The following is a 15560-nucleotide window of genomic DNA, read 5'->3' as shown; positions in this document are numbered from 1 at the left end:
GAAACTCAAAATTTTGTTAAAATCAAGATAAGACATCAAATTATACTGATATGCTTATCTGATAACTCTGTCCTAAAAAAAGTCAATAGTCTGAAATGAATTGTTCTTCATGAAGCTATGTTCATTGACTTCTTGCATTAACCACTTTATTTTCTAGATATTTACTAGTCATTTCGTTAATAATAAATTTTAGAATTTTTTTTCCTAAGCATAAAAAACAAGCTCACTGATCTGTAGTACAAGCTCTATTCTCTTCCTTCCCCCTTTAAAAAAAAAACTGGGACATTTGGCTTATCCAGCTTCAACAATACTTGTTTTCCATTCTCTGCAATCATTTAAAATGGTTGATGGTAGCACAAGAATCTGACAATTTCTTCAATATCTTGGGTTATACTTTTAATGTGGCTGGGAAACTGAACTTGTCGAGAGTGACTAAATGTTCTTAGTATCATCCTATTAAATCTGAGTATCCATTCTCAATTAGACATTTTTGTTCTGATCTTTCTAGCCCAATGATTATTCTCTTTGGTAGAGAAAACACAAGCCAAAAATAGATTGAACATTCCTACCTTCTTCATTTCTTCCCTTATCATCAACCCATCATAGCACAAGTCACAATCTTATCCTTTCACTGATCTCTCTTTTTGTTTATTTAATTATATAAATATTTTTATTTGTTTTCCAATTATATACAATAGTAGTTTCTATCTATCATGTTTTAGTAAGGTTTTGAATTTGATCTCTCTTAAAGAAAAAAAACAATCCTTTAAAAAACTCATTTCTTAACTTTCTGGAATTTTAAATAGAATGCACTTAAAATAATGACCACATAAGAAAATTTTGTCAGAATATTACAGTAATAAAGATTTTTGTTTGAGTTTACATGTGACCTTTGGATATCTGTTTTGTTTTCCATTAATCGCCACTTGTGCATCATTTTTAATGTATTAGAAGCTATATAAAGTTAGTAACTTTATGGAAATTTAACTAAGTCAAATGTTTATATCATTATTTAGGAGAAAATTGCATTCTTAAATAAGGAAATAGAAATTATACTGAAATATACATGTAAATTGTAAGGACATACTTCATCATTTTGAATTACATTATCTCTAGTTGATCATTTTTCTATTTTCTGCATCAACATTCAGATTATTTTATCCAAAGGTGGAGGGTCAAGGATTAAAGGATTATGTACCAGACATTTAAATATGGGGAAGACTGAAACCTAGTTTAGGATTTTATTAATGCACCCACTGTGTTTTGGCTCCTACAATTGTCTCCAGGTTTCATAACTCTCTGGGGCTCTCAGCCTTGTCTTTCTGAATTCAGTGCCATATAGTTTGTTAAGCAACCTGATCTGCTTTTGATCTTTCCTGACTGTCAGCAGCCCTTCCTGATGCAATCATGTCAAGTGATGACTTCTGTACCAGTATCATTCTAGTGTAGAAATCATAGTACTTTACCACATAACTTAAATCACTTCAACATGTACAGAGTCAAGTAATTGCATTACCAGAACTAAGCATTTAAGTTCTTATGAAAATTCTTCCCTAGTTGACTTACATGTATGTTTTGGCTCCATTGCTCGTATCATTTTGGATTAAAGAAATATTCACATCTAAGACATACCTTAAAAATGTCTTATGTTTTGATGGTTTTCAATGAAATATTTATTGATAATTAAAATCTTTTTGTTGAACTCCAAACCATTTTGGATGAATAAAGCAAAGCATTACTATAAAGTGACTATAAAAAAGGCAGCCATTTAATATTGAAATATAAGCAGTGTGCATCTGATATGCAGTCTAAGTCCCATAGTTTACAGATTAGATAACCAGGACCAAGAGATGGATGAGACCTGCTCAATGTCCTGCTCAATGAGAGTACCAGATCTTAGGTCTCCAGGGCTTTTTCTATTCTGCCATGTTGTTTTGTGTCTCAATACTATATCCTCTAAAAGTGAAGCCAAGGAGAGGGTTCCCCAAATTACTTTAATAATTGATTCCTATTTTTGATCCCTTGAGAATCATCACTTTTTTAAAAAAAATTCTGTTTTTAAAATTCTTATTTATTTTAGGCAGTGGGGATCAAGTGAATTGTCCAAGGTCACACAGCTAGAGAATTATTACATGTCTGAGGTTGGATTTGAACTCAGGTCCCCTGACTCCAGGACCTGTGCTCTCAGATCCACTGCACCACCTAGCTGCCCTGAAGAACCTTATCACTTTTATTGTGTAAATGATGCTATTTAAAGTTGGGGGGGGGTAGAAGTTATTTTTTAACCATGGAAGGATTCAGGGGACCAACATATTCCAAACAAACAAATAAAAAAGTAATTCATCACATGGTATGATTAATCCATTTAATAATAATATTGAGGAAGATCATTTTAATGATATTAAACTCAACTTTTTTTGATTTATAAACTCCATTTCTACATGAATACCCACTCCATATTTATAACTAAACTTGTCTACCATATGATTTGAGTTTTCCATAAAGTATAAATCTGTTAACCAGTTCTTAATCTTCTAAAATGTAATTTTGGTTGGACTCTATTTCTGTAATAAGCATTCCATTTCCAAATTAAAGTAGAAACTCATTTGAAAAATAAAATGTGGCAGGAAGGGAAAGATTATGAGCAGTATTACTTCATGAGACAATGAGAATATGGATCTACAAGAAAGCTTGGCATCAGTTAAACCAGATCATCCCAAGAGCATTGAAAGATGACATTTGAATGACGACAGCAAACAGATGAAAAAAATGGAAACAATCTGTCAACATTTCTATTTTCTTCAATGACAGTGAAGCCACCACATTTGGACTCTGACACCTCTGTCCTCAATGTGCTGCATATGGAAGTGGAAGTGAAAAGAGAGAACAGAAAACCTGGAAAAGCAGCTGGAGCAGCCTGAGTATGTACAGACAAGACCCATATTGGGGGTGAGACAAGTCTGAGGGCACTCATGGTGTAAAACCTCAAGATAGATGAAAGAGGGGAAGATGCCAATCAATGGGGAAAAATCAATATCATTTTACTACTGGCAAAAAGTTGATCAAGACAGCATCAATTACTCATTTGGCTACTTTCTCATCCAGAAAAAGAAAATCTTTTAAGGAAGCTATAATTCATTTCAACTTAAGTGTTTATTGAGGTAGCTAGATGATGCAATACAGTGAGACTGAGAGTCAGGAAATCTTGGATTCAAATTGAGCCACAGAAACATACAACTGTGTGAACCTAGGCAAGACATCTGACCTCTTTCTGTCTCAGTTTGCACATCTGTAAAATGGAAATCATACCATCTGCCAAACAGAATTATCATGAAGACCAAATAAGTTGACATGTACTGAAAATGTGTGCAAAATTTCAATTGTTCTATCAATACTAGTTATTAAAAGCAAGGTGATGAAAAACCTACCAAGTAATAGGCACTATATACTAGGTAGGGAGGGATTAAAAAAATTTAAAAACTTAATTAAAACAATCTCCTACTCTCAAGGATCTTAAATTCCACTGGAAGAACTAAAATTTCATAATTTCAAGAATATCCAAAATGAATGGGACAGTGTATAGAATATTGAGCCTAGAGTCAGGAAGACTTAAGTTCAAATCCAGACTCAACTAACAGCTGTGTGACCCTGCATAAGTCATTTACTTTTGTCTTCCTTAGTTTCCACAAAAGATAAAATGATAAAATTTTATAAAGTTCTTTGGAAGCCTTAAAAGGCTAGCTTAGCACTACTAGTATCACTAGTACTAATACTAGGACTGCTGCTGTAGCTGATACTACTACTACCATCACTACTCATGGTCAAACAATTCATGAAATAAAATATTCTTTTTTTTTTTATTCAGTGATTTATTTTGAGAAGTGGCATGGAATTAGTAAATTTAAAAAAAAAACTAGTTTTAGTTTTTTGGAAGGCAAACAGGGTTAAGTGGCTTGCCCAAGGCCACACAGCTAGGTAATTATTAAGTGTCTGAGACCAGATTTGAACCCAGGTACTCCTGACTCCAGGGCTGGTGCTTTATCCACTATGCCACCTAACTGCCCCTACTACACCACCTAGCTGCCCCAAAAACTAGTTTTAGAAACCTGATGACTTAGATTCATACTTTACCTCTTGTTATTCAAATTCACCTTCTGATATACATTGGCTAAATGACATCTCCTAGGGTACTATTAAATGCAGTAAGATGACATATTGAACAGTTCACTGAAGCACCCATGTTGCACAGTGGATAGAGTCAGGAAGATCTGGAGTCAGGAAAATCTGAGTTCAAATTCAGCCTCAGACCCTTAATACCTCTATGACCTTGGGAAAAAAATCACTTAACATGTTTGCCTCAGTTTCCTCAAATGTAATATTGGGATAATAATGGCATTTTCATAGATCGTTGTTGTAAGGATCAAATTAGATAATATTTGTTAAAAAAACAACAACAATAAACAAATACTCCGGAGACTGGGGCATAGTGGGTTCATATAAATAAATAAATAAATATATACACACACATACATATACACACACACAAACACACACAAATAGACATCACTATGTTACATGTGAAGTTGCAGTTACAGTGTGTGCAACTGTGACTGATCAGACCAATATGAGCTTGGAATACTTTACTGCAGGTTTTTGCACAGATTAGCCATATGAATATTTAGGGCCATGTTTTCTTTGAGATGCTTCAATTTTACTTTCCTCAGAGAGCACAGTGCCTTCACTAATGAGGACATGTCATGCTGGGCAGTCCTATGACAGTGTCTCCCATGTCATGCAATCAATTCCAGGTTCTTAAGAGAGACCTTGAGAGTGTCCTTGAAGCACTTTTTCAGACTACCCTATGTACGCTTGCTCTATGAGAGTTCTCCCTAAAATAGTTTTTTTTGGGGGGGTGTTGTAAGTCAAGGGTTAAGTGACTTGCTCAAGGTCACACAGCTAGATAATTATTAATGGTTTGAATTCAAATTTGAATTCAGGTCCTCCTGACTCCAGGGCCGGTGCTCTATCCACTGTGCCACCTAGCTGCCCCTAAAAGCATATATTGGCATTCAAACAACATATATGCATATATAGGTATATGCACATATATAAGTATATACATTTGCATGCATACATATAAATACATACACATATAGAAAGATTCCCTTTTTCATTTCCTTCTCTCCATTCCTTTATTACAAATAGTTGTTGAGTCATTTTTCAGTTATGTCTGACTCTTTGTAACCGCATTTGGGGTTTTCTTGACAAAGATACCAGAGTGGTTTTTCATTTCTTTCTCTAGCTCAATTTACAGATGAGGTTACTAAGGCAAGCAGGGTTACTCACTATAAGTAGAAATTAATTCATCCTTTGTATTTCTAGCTCAGTACCTGGCAGATAGTAGGCACTTAACACTTGTTAGATGATTTTCATTAATATAGAGAACTTCTTTACAAGAGGTTCATTGGACTTAAATCCAAAGTCTGAGGGGAGGAGGATTAAATTCATTCAGTGGATTAAAATGCAACCTTAAAGAATCATCTTCATAGGGGCGGCTAGATGATACAGTGGAGTACTGGCCCTGGAGTCAGGAGGACCTGAGTTCATATATAGCCTCAGTCACTTAATAATTACCTAGCTGTATGACCTTGGGCAAATCAGTTGACCCATTGCCTTGCAAAAGAACAAAAAGAATCATCTGCAAAAAAGTTAGCTTCAATGCATCATAGACATTTGTTTACAGATAATACAATATATGAAGCATTGTTTGATACTAATTTATTTATTGATATTAGGCAAGCCATAAACAAGGAAATGTTTCTTGACCAAGGATGTCTAGAATAATCATGGATAAAGTCCATTGTAGAATTCAAATGAAGAGAGGTGAGGTCCTCCAAATTCTCCTGTTTTCTTGACATCAAGCCTCAGAACCCTCTGGAGTCAATAAGTCAAAGATTTATTAAGGACCTGTTATGGGGGTGGCTAGGTGGTGCAGTGGATAGAGCACTGGCCTTATAGTCAGGAGCTGAGTTCAAATCCGGTTTCAGACACTTATTAATTACCTAGCTGTGTGGCCTTGAGCAAGCCACTTAACCCCACTGCCTTGAAAAATCTAACCCCCCCAAAAAAAATACCTATTATGGATCACACCTTATACTAGGTGCTAAATATACAAAATAAAAATCAACACCCTCTGCATACAAGGAGCATGCAATCTAATGGTGTAAACAACAGTAGACAACATGCAAATAATTATATAAAAACAAACTATAAATTATATATTATATAATATACATATTATATAATACATAATATATATATTATAGAATATATAATAGAATATATAAATTATAATTAGACAACAGGACAAATTGGATTCAGTTAAGAGAACCAGGAGACTAACATTATGATGGGTAGAAAAATTCCAGTTCTAGGCTTATATCCAGAAGAAATCATAAAAAAATAAGAAAAATCCTACATGTATCAAAATATTCATAGCAGTTCTTTTGGGAGTGGCAAAGAATTGGAAATTGAGGGGATGCCTATCAATTGGGGAATGGATAAACAACCTATGGTACATGAATACTATAGAATATTATTGTTCTATAAGAAACCATAAATGGTCGGGCTCTAGAGAAGCATGGAATGACTTTCGGGATCTTATGATGAGTGAAGGGAGTAAAGCCAAGAGAACAATGTGTACATTAATAACAACATTGTGAAATGATCAACCTTGATGAAAGCAGCTCCTCTCAGCAGTTCAGAGAACTTGGACAACTGTATCAGACTGGTTATGGACAATGTTATCCCCATCCAGAGGAAGAAAAACAAAACAAAACACTTGTTAGATGATCTTCATTAATATGGAAAACTTCTTTACCAGAATTTCATATACTTAAATCCAAAGTCTGAGGGGAGGAGGATTAAATTCATTCAGTGAATTAAAATGCAACCTTAAATAATCATCTTCATAGGGGTGGCTAGGTGGGGCAGTGGATAGAGCATACTTCAGAATTTGATGAATTTGATCATTTTATAAAAATGATCTTATGATCATTATGTATCTCTTCGATGATTTGATCATTTTTATAAAAAATGATCTATCTACCTCTTTCCCTTAATCCTAATTCCTCATATTGAAAATGTGTACTCTGTAAACATTCTTATCAGAAATATGTATATATAATGCTAACCTGACTATTCACTGCTAAGGGAAGGGGTTGGGAATGGAGAGTGGAAGGAAATTACGGATGAAAAATAATAAAAATATAGTTTAAAAAAAGATGAGTAGAGAAAGACTTCTTGTAAAAGAGTTTTAGCTGGGACTTGAAGGATACTAAGGAAATCAAAAGATGAGTTTAGAACTGAGAGAATTCAAGGCCTGGGGTAAAAAGGGTAACCAGAAGAAATGCTCAAAATAGATGAAATGTCTTGGGTGAGAAATAGAAAAGTAACTACTGTCAGGTGAATTTAGAATATATTGGGGGAACCAAGGTGTAAAAAGTCAGAAAACAAAGGAAGCAGGTTATGAAGGAAATCACTGAGCAGGGTGGTAACATTGGGGTGGTAGTGGTAGTAGTGTCCTTGGAGAGATTAGGGCCCAGAAGTTATTTCCACTCAATAGTTTGACCTAATAGTAGTCTATATGAGAGAGAGAGAGAGAGAGAGAGAGAGAGAGAGAGAGAGAGAGAGACAGAGAGACAGAGAGACAGAGAGACAGAGAGACAGAGAAAGACAGAGAGAATATCTAGAATATCTATGATATCTATGGCCCAGATAATTATATAGAAAGTCTATTGAGGGGCGGCTAGGTGGCGTAGTGGCTAAAGCACGTGCCTTGGAGTCAGGAGTACCTGGGTTCAAATCCAGTCTCAGACACTTAATAATTACCTAGCTGTGTGGCCTTGGGCAAGCCACTTAACCCCATTTGCCTTGCAAAAACCTAAAAAAAAGAAAGAAAAAAAAAAGAAAAAGAAAGTCTATTGACCCCCCCCCCAAAAAAGTCTATTGAACTGTTACATCCATACATTTATCATTAATCTTGGCTAGACACTGAAGATTGACAGGAATCTAGAATGAGAATATCCAAAATTGAATTAGAAAGAAGAGAGTGGGTTGGATTACATTTGAAAAGGTGCACTCTTTGAAGGATCCCATGTTGTTCCTTGAAAAAGAAATTATCTTTTGAAATATTTGTATCTTTCTTAGTGATCCAGACCACTTAGTGATCCAAGAAAATCATGGGATATCACATTTTTTAAAGAATAAAACTTAAAAGAAAAAATATGTAGTACCATAAAATATATCTAAGGTATAGGCAAATGTGATAAATGCATAGTTATTATGCTATTCTAGTATATACAAATTTGTTAAAAGATAAAGGAGGCAACTAGGTGACACAATGGATAGAGTACTAGCTCTGCAATCAGGAGTACCTGAGTTCAAATGTGACCTCGAACACTTATTAGCTAAATGTCTTCCCCACAATAGTCTTTCCCCCTCCCCCAAAATAAGATATAACAGAAGGCACCCATTGTTTGACTAGTCTCTGCCATGGGGAAGTAGAGGAGTTATGGGGAGAAATGGATCAGAGTCACAGAAGGCACAATCACATCTTAATGAGATCACAGTTCTACTTAAGTATAGAATCAGGAATAGTATAATATCATTTTAAATGATCTTAAATTTTAAAATTAAAAAAATTAATTAAAAATAAACCAACTCTATCTCATACATCAATAAAGCTAGCATTTGTTAAACTTTTTTGTGTTAGGAACTTTGCTAAGGACTTGAGTTACAAAGAAATTCGGAAAGAAAGATATTTGCTGAAATAAAAAAGAAAAACAAACAAACAAACAAAAGGAACAAAGGAAAGAAGACAAAAAAGAAATTCCTTCAAGATATCTTCCTTTGAATGAGTCATATTCTTATACATATTTGAATTTTGCCATCGTTGCTCAAAATTATTTGAAATTATTAAAATCTTAAGAAGAATTACTTTATGATCCATGCAAATTACCTAGATTACCTAGTTTGATCATTCTTTTTATTTTCTAATATATATGCAGTTTACTTTTAATTCTTTCTAAAAATTAAGTGTTCCCTAAAACAAATTATATTTGTTTTAACATGCTCCAGGCATTTACAGCAATAGTAAAAGAAATATTCCTAAAAACTATTGAGAAATAGCAGCAATAGTGCAACTACTATAAAGGGATAACAATCTCAATTAGTGCAAATAATGAATCCCTTGAAATTATTAAATTATTTATGTCTATTTTCATTGACCTGGAATCAATTACTATATTTTTCATCATAATAAATTTGAATAATGCAAGTTCAAATAAATTTTACTCTAGGAAATTATTTACACTACAAGAAATTACTATTCATACTAATTGGGAACTAAAACTAAGTTCTTGTGAGTTCAAGTATAATTAAAAATCTGTTTCATTACTTTCTAATACCATCTTATGAAAACAACAATTAAAGTAGGGTTTCCATGTTTTTAACCTTGTTTATCTGGATGATGGTTTTATTTACATGCCTGCTATGACTGTCACAGAATTTCAGAATCTAAGTTATAAGAGTCTTCAAAAGTCCATATTATATCTGAGTGCTTTCTATAATGCCACTTCCTCCAGGCATAGCCCATTCCACTTTTGTGTCTAACTAATTATTAGTCATTTCCTTCACATGCTAAACTGAAATCTCTCCTTCTACAATGTCCATACATCACTCCCAATTCTATCCTCATAATTTCATAAATCTAATGCAAGAAAAGATCTTAAAACTAATTTAAACTAACCCTTTAATTTTATAGGTGAGGAAAGTAATACTCAGAATAGATAAATGATTTGTCATTACATTTGTAAATTTTGTATCTATTGTATTTTCTGATATTATTGAATAATGCCTGAGCAGTACCTGAAAACCTTTTCACATTCAGTGCTTTTATAAGAATTACTATAGTGACTAGAGCACAGTGACTAAATCAGTAGGTTATGAGCCAGGGAGACCCAAATTCAAATTCTGTCTTATATACTTAATTGTATGACTCTAAGCAAGTTCCTTGACCTTTTGAACCTCAGTTTTCTTGTTATAAAATGAGAATAATAATAACACTTACCCCACAATGTTGTTGTAAAGAACAAATGATATCTTACGGACAACCATTTTGCAAACCTTAAATCTTGTTATGCTTATTATTATTATCATTATGGCTGTTTTGTTCTCATTGTCATCACACAAGTTCAGGCAACTAGGAAGTAGCAGAATTAAATCTTACATAGAGGTCCTAAGATTTTAGATTCTGCTTTTTTTATGGCATATTTGATTATTTGTGTGAAACTACTTCTTTCTATAATCTTCCTTAATAATTCCTTTTCATAATCCTCAAAAAGTTTTCACATCATTAGGATCTTAGATTGATAACTGACATGAAACTTATAAATCATCTGTGACTAAACCCCTTGAATTACAGATGAGGAAATTAAGAATTAGAAAGGGTTAATTAATTGTTCTAAATCATGTAAGTTCTAAATGATAGGTCCATCTTCTCTGATCTTCTGGTATGATTACAAGTCTCTTCAAATTTCTGTTTATTTTGCTCTGGATGTGCTCTCATGTATCAGAATCCTTTGTGAAATGCAGTTAGGTGTTTTCAAAAATAAATAACCAAGAAAAATCATCTTACCTATGCTATCTATTCCTTAAGGCCATTGTAAGATACAAATCAGATAATATACATAAAGTGCTTTACAAACTTTAAAGTTCTATATGTATCACTTATTATTATTATTAATATCTCATTTTTAATCCTCTTAAATATAGCTGTTAGAAGTTATTGACAGTCAAGTCCTTATCCTACTGTATTTTAGCCTTTCATGTTTGGTATTTTGTGTAATATACAAGTAGATAAAATAAAGCCCATTTGTCATTAAATAAAAGTATTGGAATGTTAGGTTTCTTATATAGATAGGATTTGAGTTTCACATGAGACATCTCCAGTAGCAAAAAAGATAGAGGGGGAGATATGTACCCATCCTTATCTATAGAAAGTTTTGATTTCTTCATTTTGAATTCTATATTTTGAAAGGTTTTCATTCACATTAGTTTAGTGGTTATGGATATTTATTACGATGATATCCATAAAAATGTTCTTAAGTTTTTGGAATGATAATATTACCAAGTAATTGTAGGCAATAATTTTGAGTATGATGATATTCCAGTTCTAGCACAGTTTACTTGTTGAGTTCTCAGAGATATTTATGGGTCTCTAGTTGAAACATGGGATTTGTTATATATTAGTTTAAAAAGAATAATGAGCATTAGCTATATAAAATATGTCATGCTAGCTATTTGATCATGATTTTATGGGTTTTCAGATATGTCATCTTTTAAAAAATTTTTTTATAATCTTTAGAGATTGGATATAAAATTTCTGCCATTTCCTTGCAAAATTTTCATTGATCTATTTATTTAGTTTTGGTTTCCACAATGATAACCTTCTAACATTTTGTTAAATGCAATGACTTGTATTGCTATCATGACTGAGTTCCATGTAGATGCCAATCATAAATTCCCTTTGTATCTTATCAATTTCATGTATTATTATCTATATTATTATTATTATTATTATTTTATTTTATTTTATTTTTATTACTCAAAAAGACTCTTACAGGTCATCCCAGAGATTCAGATTCTAGTCTGAACTCTACCATTAACTAAATATCTCTTGAGTATTTAATATTCCTATGCCTCTGTCTCTTCATCTGTTACAATGAGGCCAATGGATTAGGTGCTTCTTAATGTACATATAGTCTTTAATGTTATATGATTTAGTAAAAATAGAGAGAAATAGGATACCCCATCTCTACATTAAAGACCATTTTAAAACTGAATTTAAGTACATCAAAATTGTTACAGACTCTTATCTCTGCACTGTTAACATTAGTGACTTATTTTCCTGGAGTTTAATTTATGTTTGTTTTAATAAGCTAGGTTCAACCCTAGTTCTATGAAGGGAGAAAGTGATCCTTTCATTTAGTTGCTGGTAACTTCTCCTCAAGTCAAGTTCGAGGCTTGACTTTTAGCAAAATTAGAGCACATTTAGATTTATCTGTAGGAGATGTGAGACAAAATGTTAATGTGATAATCATTGTAATTCAGTCACCCAACATATTTATCACCTGATGTGTCTACCAGGTATGATATTAGGCAATAGGTTTATTTAAAAACCTCAAGGAACTTGTACTTTCTCATTAAAGAGAAACAATATTTTGTAATTTTGTATAAAAATAAGATTCAAAATAGGCACATGGTAGCCTTGTGTGAAATCGAGGTTTTAGTCACCAGGGATAATAAGAAACACCTGCAGAAGGTGAACTTTGCATTGAGTCATAGGTATGTACATATATATCATTTTAATATATATTATTATACATATATATATATATATATGGCTTTTAAAAATTATTTATTTAAAGCAATAGTGTTAAGTGACTTGCCCAAGGTCACACAACTAGGCGCTAAAGTGTCCAAGGCCGGATTTGAACTCAGTTACTCCTGACTCCAGGACAGGTGCTCTTTCTTTCTATTGCACCACCTAGCTGTGCCCTTGCATTGAGTTTTTTTAATCAGTCATTTCTTTATTTAGTTCTGCAATTCTTCAAAAGCAGCACTAATTTAATTTGGTTTAAGCAATTTCTAAATATAACAAGTACAGAGGGCAACTTTTATATTCCTCTTCTAGCTAGAAAGCTTTTCTTTCCTTTAAGCATTCCACTCGATTTTCCATCACACTCATGATGCAAAAAAATTCAAATACAATTTCAGAAATCAATAAAACAACCATCAAAATAAGTGATCTTCCCTTTCTAATGTGTGTTCTGTGCCCTCTGCCACTGTTCATTTGAAGACCTGAAATGCATGTGGTTCTGATGCTCTCATCATCCGTGGCAGCCGAGAACTGAGTCCTCACTCCAATGAGCTCCTCACTTCTCAGCCACAAGTTTGATGAATTGGGAATGACTGGCATAAAGCTTGAGCTTGTCACTGATGTCCACCCATCTCACTTTCCCAGCATCATCTCCTGCTTCCAGATCCAGATTATCCATTGTCTCACCTGTTTCATCATGGTAGTTCATAGCTTCTGTCTCCATCCATGCATTATGAGTGTTTTGAGGATCATCTACATATCCCTTATACACCACTAAATGTTCTTGGCTGAAAAGCTTGTGTAACTGCTCCTCCATCTCTTGCTTCTCAGCATTAAATTTCTGTAAGGAGTTCATAGCTTCTTCACCAAACTCTCGTTTCAAGGTCACACTTATTTTCTCTCCTGGATCCACCATCCCCCCTGAGATTGCCCATTCTCCACAGTCTTTCCTTTTGATCGCTACAAACTGTAAGATATTTTTCCCAGAATGAAGGTGAATGACTTTATTTCCACTGCTATCCCCTTTCCACCTAGTAATGGTGGGATCTGCAGCATGGTTTGGGCCCCAGTGCCCCCAAAGTCCTCTCCCAATCAGTCCTGTTCGACCTGCTGGATTTCTAGGTTGTCCATTTTCAATCTCATACAAGCCATTCTGGCTCTTTTGTTAAACACGTCCATCTTTTTCATTGAATTTTGGAGAAAAATTTCTTTCACTGATCTGTGGATCTGCCACATGGGTCCAGCCAAGACAGAGACTGCAGTGTATTCCACAGGATTATTATACTCCTGCCACTCAACAAGCCAGACTACCTTCTCATGGGGTACCTGACTATGTTCAACCTTGGAACCTGGATATGGTGATGTCCAAGCCTTGTTGTGGGAATTTTCATTGGTACCCTTTGAACCTGACATAATGACTGGGTTTAGATGAAGCAAATGTGATGAAAAGGAACAACTGGAGGGCAGCCCGAAGCCGCGGGGAGCCGGCGGGCAGCCCCCACAGGCTCCTGCCAAGACACATGGAAGCTAGGGCCTGGGCCAGGCCCATAGGCTCGTCGGGAAGCTGGGCCGCTGAGGGCGGCTCCAGGGAGAGCTGCTCAGGTGGCCCAGCCTCGCAGCCGGGGAAGTGCCGGCCTGACCCCGAGTTTTAAAGGAATCTAAGAATTCCAAGAGGCAGCAGTGATGAAGGAATGGTTTTCCAAGAAAGGAAATCATCCAATGCAAAGGTATTTAAAAAAAGGAGATTGAATTCCCTATGTGAGGAACATCAATTCAGTAATTTGGCTTTACCAGAGTGTGAGAAAGGAATATGAAATAAGACTGAAAAAGTAGCGTGGGCCCAAGTAGTCAAGAGCTTTAAATGTCAAGCAGAGGTATTTGTATTTGATCTTAGATATATATATATGAGTTGGAATGGTTGGTAGTGGCATAGACTTCAACTTTTGGAAAAATCATTTTCCAAATTGGGAGAAAATTGGAGGGTTGAAAAGACCTGAGGCAGGGATACCAATTAGAAGGACTTTTCATTGATCCAAGGGCCAGCTGACAAGGACCTGAATGAGGCTAGGGTGACTGTGAGTGGGGCGGGGCGGGGGGAAGAATATGAATGTTAGATATAATCTGTTAGAGAAGAACATACAGGAAGTTTACACAGTCTTAACATGATTCAAAGAGCATAGTAGGTAGACAGGTATGTGTTGAAATTTTGTCATGCTTTCCTAATTGAGTAATAGGCCTGCCTATTCTTCAAAGTTCTCATTGCCAGCTGCCAAAACATGGTCAACAATTGATATGAAGATCTCTATTGGAGAAAATAACTCTAAATGATTTTCTACTCCCTACATTTCAACTAGTTTTTAAAGCTAATTTATAAGCAAACACAAATGGGATCCTTACCCTAACTTCCACTTACCCACATGTCTCTAGTGGTGCAAAATTACCAACCTGGGGAGTCAGAGGTGATTCTCTAATCATCAGATGGAGTCTCCGCCAGGGTGTTTCCTGGGAAGATTATCCCTTACCCTAACCCTAGGTTTCCAGGAATGTTGTTGGTAGCTTGTGCTGGCATTAATGTCTGAAATGCTGTATTACCTGATCTCTTTTTGGTCCAACTTCCCTTTTGAAAGAGAAATGCTGTTATTTTGTATAAGTGGAAAATTACCACATCAGAATGAAGAACAATGAAAACTATTCTGTTATCTGATTTTGCTGACTTTGATCAAAAGATTTAACATGAATGATCTAGCAAATTTCTGTCAGTATACAGCTGACATAACTTTTGGTAGCTGAATTGCAGGTCTCTGAGCAACAAAGTCAGATTGACCTCATAGAAAGGTATTTCTTTTCCAAAAAGTCCTTTTCTAATAATAATCCTTCAGGGATCTTCTACTTTTTTTTAATTTTTTTACACTGTTATAATTCAATATTTTCAGCCATCACATTTTAATATGGAGAGTTGGTGACATAGTGGATAGCATGCCAGACCTGGAGTCAGGAAGACTCATATTCCTGAATTGAAATCAGATAGCTACTAGCTGTATGACCCTGGCAAGTCACTTACCTCTGCTTACCTCAGTTTCCTTATTGTAAAATGAAATGGAGAAGAAATGGCAAACCACTC

The 15560-nt window shown here is 34.6% G+C and overlaps 1 protein-coding gene and 1 pseudogene across 1 annotated transcript in view; one reads left to right on the top strand and one right to left on the bottom strand.

Annotated features, from left to right (window-relative positions):
* The window catches only part of FMN2 (formin 2), a 463537-nt gene that overhangs the window by 305217 nt on the left and 142760 nt on the right, over positions 1–15560 (top strand). The window lies entirely within an intron of this gene.
* LOC141511190 (ADP-ribose pyrophosphatase, mitochondrial pseudogene) lies at positions 12951–13852 on the bottom strand (annotated as a pseudogene).

This window comes from Macrotis lagotis, chromosome 2 (assembly GCF_037893015.1).
Source record: "Macrotis lagotis isolate mMagLag1 chromosome 2, bilby.v1.9.chrom.fasta, whole genome shotgun sequence".
Classification (NCBI taxonomy): Eukaryota; Metazoa; Chordata; class Mammalia; order Peramelemorphia; family Peramelidae; genus Macrotis; species Macrotis lagotis.
The sequence above is the reverse complement of the archived record's forward strand: the minus strand, read 5'-3'. Positions and strand labels throughout refer to the sequence as shown.